Below are 8,459 nucleotides of genomic sequence, written 5' to 3'. Positions count from 1 at the left end.
GCCAGCTGCTTGAGCTGCTGCTACCCCTCCCTTGCGCTCTTGCTCTTTGCCGCCACCTTGAAAGGTTGCTTTCTGCTCTGTGCTGCTCTGCGTTGGACCCAGCTGAGTACGGACTGAAATCTCCAGTAACTGTGAGCTAAATAAACCTTTCCTTCCTTCATTTTGAGTGTCGGGTATTTGTCCCAGCAACGAGAGAAGAGTAACTAAGACGAACAGAAACTGAACTGAACTGAACTGTGGGCATGTACATGCTAGGAGAGGGAAATAAGGCTGCTGGGTGGGGAGTAGAGTCAGCAGGAGCTCGGCATCGGCAGCCTGGTCTGAAAGGAGGACAGTGGGCAGAGAGGAGAGGCAGAAAGAAGAAGCAGACTTCCCCAGAATCTTCTAGACATCCTTCTTCTCTCTTCCCTCTCATACCTATAACCCTCTCTAGTTAGAGAACTCTAGGTCTTATCCTAAATTTTAAGTCATGAAACCATGCTATATACTAAGGAAACACAGCCTACTCTCACATTGAAGATAAACTTATCTTTTAATAAACACAACTTATTCAGAGGGTTGACCAGAGAAAGAAAAATTTAAGTAATTTTAAGTTATGCCTGGTGATTTCTAAACTACAATTATCTTGACATGCCAAATGGCATGCAATAAATTCCTTCTATACTGTAGGTTCACAAAACATTTTTACTAAATAAAATAACAAATAACAAGCCTATCTATATTTTCTTAACAACATCTTGCACTTTCTAAATGTGTACTAAACATAGTAAATAGACCAGGCTCAAAATTAAGTTCCATGCATTAAAGCACAGACACAAGTTAATGGACTTGGCATAACTTTTGAAACTAATTTTGAAAGGAAATGTATAAAAGCAAAAGCTGGTAAACTGCACTAATCAAATTTTTCATGATGAAAGCTGCAAATTTCAGTCAGAAAAATGCACAAGCCCTTGAAAATGCTGAATTAATATACTAGTTCTGTGAAGTCCCCCAGAGAAGTTCTTGGAGACATAGAAATGATTTTTAAATACTGTAAATAGCAAAATAAGGGCCAGGGAGATAGCTCAATAGAATAAACACTTGCCTGGCCAGTGCAGGGTCCTAAATTCAATCCCTGGTACCACACACACACACACACACACACACACACACACACACACACAGCAAAATAAATGTACTTGTGTATAACAATTGTCTCAAAAGCCTATCTTTCTCTTTTTAAAAGGGCATAGGGGGCTGGAGAGATGGCTCAGTGGTCTAAAGCACCTACTTGGAACAAGCTTGGCAAAGCACAGGGACCGCAGTTCGATCCCCCAGCACCACATGCCAGCCAGCCCCGCCCCCTGGTGGGCTGAGCTGGCCACACACACACACACACACACACACAAAATAAATAAATAAATAAATGATTTTTAAAAAAAGGTCGTAGGGAGGGGAAATCTTCAGGATATCACTGAGGATGTATGAATGATGGCAGCAGCTAAATTATTCCTTACCTGGAAAGTTGCATAAATTGACCTGGTTCCTTCTCTTTTGTACCAGGAATTGAACTCAGGACCTTGCACTTGCCAAGCAGCTACTTACACCACTGAACTATCTCAGTGGTATCTTATACCACTGTCTCAGCCTCCTGTCACCAGGCCCAGCCCTAAATTCCATTTTCAACTGATGAGAACATATGATTTAAAAATCCCTGTCTCTGCTGTATCTGTGTCTCTGTCTCTGTCTCCATCTCACTCGCCCTGCCTCCCCCAGTCATGCTGACAAACTTTTAGCGCAGATCCAGACTCTGAGGCCTTATCTAATAGAAGTGGATAGGGGCCAGGGAGATAGCTCAGTAGAATGAGAGCCTGCTTGGCAAGCACAGGGTCCTGAGTTCAATCCCCAGTACCAGAAAAAAAAAAAAAAAAAACCCTACAACCTGCTCATATCCTGTCCCTAATAGAAATGGATAAACCTCAGAAGCCTGTCATGCTGCAGGTTTGAAACTGGTGGTTGTACTAAAACTGAAATAGAAAAATATCAGATTCTTTTTCCCTGAAGAGAACCCTACCCTGATAGCTAAATCAATTTCAATTTTTCTCTCTGTAAACACAATCAATTTCTGTAAAGACAGCCACAACAATCCTGCATTCCAATGTCAACTATCCCACTAGCCAACTGGGTGATACTGGGCAAGCCCCCGCCCCTCTGAGACTGAGCTTCCAGACCTGCAAAATGTGCATAAAGAAGAGACTATATCTACAAGGATGTTACAAGAATTGTATTTTTATTTGCTTTATTTTGTTCTTGATAGTCTCACTGCATAGTCCAGATTGTCCTTGAACTCTCTGTTGGCTTCAAATTTGCAGTGATTCTCCTGCCTCAGTCTCCTGAGTGTTTGAACTACAGGCACGTGTCACTATTCCTAGCTGATACAGAGATTTAAAAAGATAATTTATAAACAAAGCTCAATCTTTCCAGTGCAGAAGATACTTCTCTAAATGATAGCCATCATTATATATTACTGTATTATCACCATCATTATCTCTCACCCTAGTATTTAATGCACCTCACTGAGCCCACATAGCTGCAGGTTGGATGCCTCATAACCATAGCCAGAACACAGAACCAGTCACCAGAAAAGAGGTCACGCTCTCCCAACACCTCTCAATATTGGTGAACCTTCGCCAGCCCCTGCACCTTCTGCCTCAGCACCTGCAGTGACACACCCCACCTTTAAATATCTGATGACAGGCATGGCTCTTCTTCCTGAAAGACACACTTTATAATACACACCTGGAATTCTGTACAAAACGTTTAGGGACTTGGGTGTCTCCCATAGCAGCTACATTTAGATGTTAGGAGGACACTTAACCCATTGTCTTTACCTCTCTATATATCCTTTTCCAATTAGGCTTCCTATGAGTTGAAGGAAACTGTTCTTTTCCAGATTGCAAATAATTTTCTTCTTGAATTTCAAAGCCAATGGCCCATCCACTATACTCATGTCGTTGCAGCGTCTGATACAAATGCCTGCTCTTTCTCTCTGAAAGCACCTCCACAACCTGGTCTCTGGGTTACCCTACTATATTTGCCTGGTTTTGCTCCTACCACTTTAACCAATTTCTCCCCATCCTCATTGCAGATTCTCCTTCTGACCTTTAAAATTTGGAGAACCTGGGCATTTTATCTACACTCTCACCTTGGGTGATCGTATCTACTTCAATGGTACTAATGACTCCAAAAACGTAAATTTCCAGCCTCCACTTACCCCCTAAAATCCCAAAAGTCTACTCAACTACATTTTTGAGAGGTCTGGTGGGCCTCTCAGACTAGGGGTCTTCCAGCTCCTTCATTCGGGTTTCCGTTCACACTCCACCACCTCAGAGAAGCCTTCACAGTCTGTCAGGTTAAAATGGAAGCCGCCTCCCTCACTGGAGTCACTCTAATCCTTTCTACTGCTTTATTTTTTCCTGCTCTTTCTTTTACCATTTCCTGAAGTAACACATTTATTTGTACACTCCCTCACTGACTCTCCCACTAGAATGAAAACAACTTGAGGATAGTGCCTTTTTCTGCTTACCACCTTTATGAAAACAATATGATACAGGTATTGTGGCCTCCATTTTAGAATGAGTAATTTGAGATTTGGAGGGTTTAAATTTGTCCATGTTTAGCAAGGTAAGTGGCAGAAGCAGGTTCTAAATTCTGATCTGACCTCAAATCCAACTGACTTTCTATTTATTTTGGTGTCTAGTGACCCAATATGTGTAAGACCAGTGGATTTTGTTCTGCCTTTTGCTGAGCTAAAATATGCAACTCTTGGTGTGCTGCGTGGTTGACAGCTCTTTCCTCAGATCACATGGTATGGCACCATCCTGGTTCTCATCTTCTTTGGAAACTCTCGTTGTCCTTTAAGGATTCATTTTACTCACTGCTCCTCTTTCTCCAAATATTTATGTTGACCTCTCGTGAATGATATCAAATACAGTTCAATTTCTATTTTGTTTAAATTACATTTTTTTAAATTTCCTAGAAAAAATAAAGTTTTTACTTCCTATTCATTTAAACTCTCTCACAATCAAATGTAACCAGTAAAAACAATACAGTATAATAGTATATAGTACGGGGCTGGGGAGATGGCTCAGTGGAATAAGCGCTTCCCTGGCAAGCACAAGAATGAGTTCAATCCCTGGTTCTGCAAAAAAAAAAAAAAAAAAAAAAAAAAATAGTATATAGTACTGTAGGATGTAGTCTTTGCAAACAATGAAAACAAATCCAAACTATAATGGTATAGACATGCAATTTTAACCACCTAGGAAACATTACATGTAATCTAGATTTCATAGCAGAAGCACGCTTCATTCTAGAGTTCAAAATAGAATTTACTACTGTTTCCCTGAGACATTGTTTGAACAAATGTCACGTCACTGATCTCTCATCTTATAAAAGTAGGTGATAGGAGAAGATCCAAAAGTCATTTAGAAATCTAAAGTGGATCTGTGCACCATGGACTCTGAAATGCACTTCTGGGTCTGCAGCATTTGCTCTTCGAATCCTGAAGGAAGCTGGGTCTCATCTGCCCAAAGCAACCCTCCTCAGAAAGTATGAAGTCCTCTGAGCACAGCGGTTGTTTATTTATTTCGACAGGGCCTCTGTGCAGTTCAGGCTGGCTTTGAACTTTCTGTGCAGCTCAGGCTGGCCTCAAACTCACAGTAATCTTACTGCCTGCTTCCTGGGTGCTGGGATTATAGGCATGTGCTACCACACCTAGCTACGTGTTCTATTTCAAATTCTTTCAGTTCTGCTAGCAGTTGCTGGTACACAGGAGCACTGCAATCAAAACCAGATGAATTAAAGAGCATGAAATACACATCTAGTCACTCCTGAAAAAGAACCATGGAAATGAGGGGCGCCAGCAGTTTTAAAAATACATGTGTGAGATTCTGGGACTCCTAGAATCTGTGTTCTCACATGAATCCCCAGTGAGAACAGTCAGTGCCCAGATCAGCTAACTCATAAATCTCTCCTACTTTGTGTTTGTGGAAGAAATCTTTGATTTAACCTGTTTAAATAACTTAATTCTTCTGGGTCGGTTAAATAGAAATAACCACAAAAAATGGGACAGCAAAGTATTTAATTCCTTTTCCCTAAATATAACTTCTATAACTGCCCATGAATCCATTTTTTTCTTCTGATAGGTGTAGTTCTGTAATAAATGAAAAATCATATTGTTATCAAATATGTAAAAATATACTTCATTGGTCACTGAGATTACCTGAGGGTGAGTTTTTAATGTGGCATTCATCTTTCTTGATATAAAGTTCTTCTTCCAAAACTTCCTTAATTCTCTTATGTGGCTCACAGTATAAAAATTTTTGCCCTGTAAAGCATTAAGAAATTGGTCACTTACTGCAAATCCTGCCCAATCTTCTAGGCATTATACCTACATGAATACTTTTTTAAAAGATATATCAGCACCAGAGATACAGCTCAGCAGCACAGCACCTACCTGGCAAACACAAGGTCCTGAGTTTGATTCCTGGTACCAAATAAATAAATAAGACACAGCATTCTACACATATATCCAACAATTTTCCATGCAGATGCTATTTTGAACAGATCTCTTTCATTGTAATTTCTGGAACTTTGAGGATTTTACACTTTCATGTAATTCCTGAGCTTTATAATAAGTTTCAGGCACCTCCTTTAGGTATTATGAAAAATACATGGAATTTTCTCACTAGATTCAAGAAAACAACCACTTTCACTCATTTAGTCATCAAATTCTTAATAAAGCCCTACTCTGTGCCAGGCATTTATCTTAGGGTTGAGAACAAAACAGCGGACAAGAAAAACGTGAGGCAGAAGCTTGCAAGTCGGGCACAGAATATAGAATGATTTCAGAATTATTACTCTTTTTATTTTTATTTATTTATTTATTTATTTTTATCTGTTTGAGACAGGGTCTCACCATGCAGTTCAGACTAGCCTTGAGCTTATTCTGTAGCCCAGGCTGCTCTCAAATTCATAACAGTCCTCCTGCCTCAGTCTCCCAAGTGCTGGGATTATAGGCATGCACCACCACACCCGACTTTTATTCATCATAATTTTAAAGACCAAATCTGAACTATAGTAGTAGACCACTGATAGACATCTAACTTTTTCCTGGTGTATAAATTCGGCCTTAATTACTACTATACTCAAGGACTGAATTATTTGTTGTAAATATCTTAGCTACGTTTCTTTTCTTTCTAGGTTTTTGGGGTTTGCCGGGGGGGGGGGCGTTGTTTTTGGTTTTGTTTTTTGTTTTTTGCAGTACCAGGAATTGAACTCAGGACTTGTGCTTGCCAGGCAAGTGCTTATTCTACCCAACGTTTTGTCCATTGTTTGTTGGTTTGTTTGGGTTTTGATGGTACCAGGACTTGAACTCAGGACTCTTTTCTTTCTTTCCTTTTCATTTCTTCTGCTCACCCCAGAGGAGAGACTGAGCTCCGGCATGCTTTGTGGCCCTGCCTGCCTGCTACCTCTCTTCCTGTTTCTTTCTAGGCTCTAGCCACATGGCCCTTTGTCTATCCCCACTTTTGTACGTGACATCTGCTCTGCCTGAACTGTTTTTCTCCTGATTGTTTTTTGGGTTTTTTGATTTTTTTGGTTTTTGTTTTTATTTATTTATTTATTTATTTATTTTTGCCTGCATAACTTCTACCCAAAGGTGATGTCACAGCTTAAATGTTAGTTCCTCATGAAAACTAGCCCGTGACCCCACTGTCTAGAAATGTCCTTTTCTCATAATGCCCTTCCTTTTTCTTTGCTTTCCTTTACTGTAATTTGCACACAGCTTGATTTCACTTGTACAGATTTTTGAACTTATGAACTTAATGGCTATCTTCTTTACTACACTATAAGCACTATAAGAATGGGGGGGGTTGTATTTTAATTTATTGCAGCCCCAGAATAGAGCTTGGCATAACAACAAGTGTTCCATGAATATGTGTTCGGGGGGAACTAAGCACTGTTAAGTTAGATACAGCTTTAAGTAAAGACTCTTCTTTTTCACAAGTCTGCTGATACAGCCTGATGAACGCCAGCGCTTCCAGTCTCTGCCCAATCCAAGGAACCATGGAAAAGCAAATACACTAGTTAATTAAGCTTCGGTATCAAACTCACTATGACACTGCAGATATCTCATTTTTTTCTAGATCAACCAATAAGAAAACACAATTGATCCATTTTGTTAGACCATAGACTCTCCCAAAGGACTAAAGAGACCTGCCGCCCTGTCTTAGTTACTCTTTTGGTTGCTGAGACAAAATATCTGACACCTGAAGTTCTTAAAGTGGGAAAGGTTTATTAAGCTCACAGTTTACAGAGGATTCAGTCTATAATTGGCTGGCTCCAAGGTAGGCTGGCACAGCAAAGAGGCATCATAAAGCAAAAACAGTTCTTGGTGGGCAGAAAGGAGCAAAAGCAACCAGGGGCATCCACAGACTTTTCTATCCCTTGCATCTTATCCAGGCTGCTTGGGATGGGTAGCACTCACACTCTCAACCCTAATGCCCTTGAGCCTAGCACTGCATCATGAATCAATTCCAGCATCACACACACTAGGTCCAGCTCCCTCTGAAAAAGCTTCTCCTATGACCTCATGAGGCTCTGGAAGGACATCTAAATACATGCAGTAACATCCCCCTATCAGTGGCCCTGGCTCATTCCTGGCCACAAAATAGACCTAGTCAAACACACCCTCGGACACACAAAAAAAGTAGAGTTAGCTATTTTTAGGATCTCATTCTTATTTTGTAAAAGTTGAGAGGCATATAAATGAGGAATAACTGTTGGCATTACTTCAACCTAACTTTAGTTTAAATGTTTTTGTAGAATCATGATCATCAGCGAGAAAAGGGTTTAACAAACATGACTAGGAAGAAAGCAAAGTCTGCAATGGGACTGCAGAGAAGAGTTACCTGCTCTAAGGTCAGGTCTCCTGACAAATTTTAGCTTTGCTGCTAAGAAAATGCACAGAAGAACTCATTAAAAGTGATTCGAGGAACTATGAAAATTGAGTGAGTAGTAGAGGCCCAGAATGGGCAGATATCTTCTGGCTAGAGGAAGGGAGGAAGGGAGAAAGGGAGAAAGGGAAAGGGGAGAGAAAGGAAGAAAATCCACAAACTGTATCGTAGCATAATGTGATCTGCACCAACATTTGGATGTATGGTCAGCCAAAGGCTGTGTAGGTAAACAATGGGGAATATAATCATGAAGTGTTCAGGACTGGGAAATAACATTATTCTAGACTTTTTTTTTTTTTTTTTTTGTGGCCAGCTCATCCCACCCTGGGGGTGACAGGGCTGGCACAGCATGTGGTGCAGGGGATTAAACAATGGTCCCTCGGGGCCGGGGAGATAGCTCAGTGGAATAAGCACTTGCCTGGCAAGTGAAAGGACCTGAGTTCAATCCCTGGTTCCACAAAAAAA

The sequence above is a fragment of the Octodon degus genome, unplaced genomic scaffold, assembly GCF_000260255.1.
Source record: "Octodon degus isolate 3935 unplaced genomic scaffold, OctDeg1.0 scaffold00209, whole genome shotgun sequence".
Taxonomy (NCBI): domain Eukaryota; kingdom Metazoa; phylum Chordata; class Mammalia; order Rodentia; family Octodontidae; genus Octodon; species Octodon degus.
Note: the sequence above shows the minus strand (reverse complement) of the source record.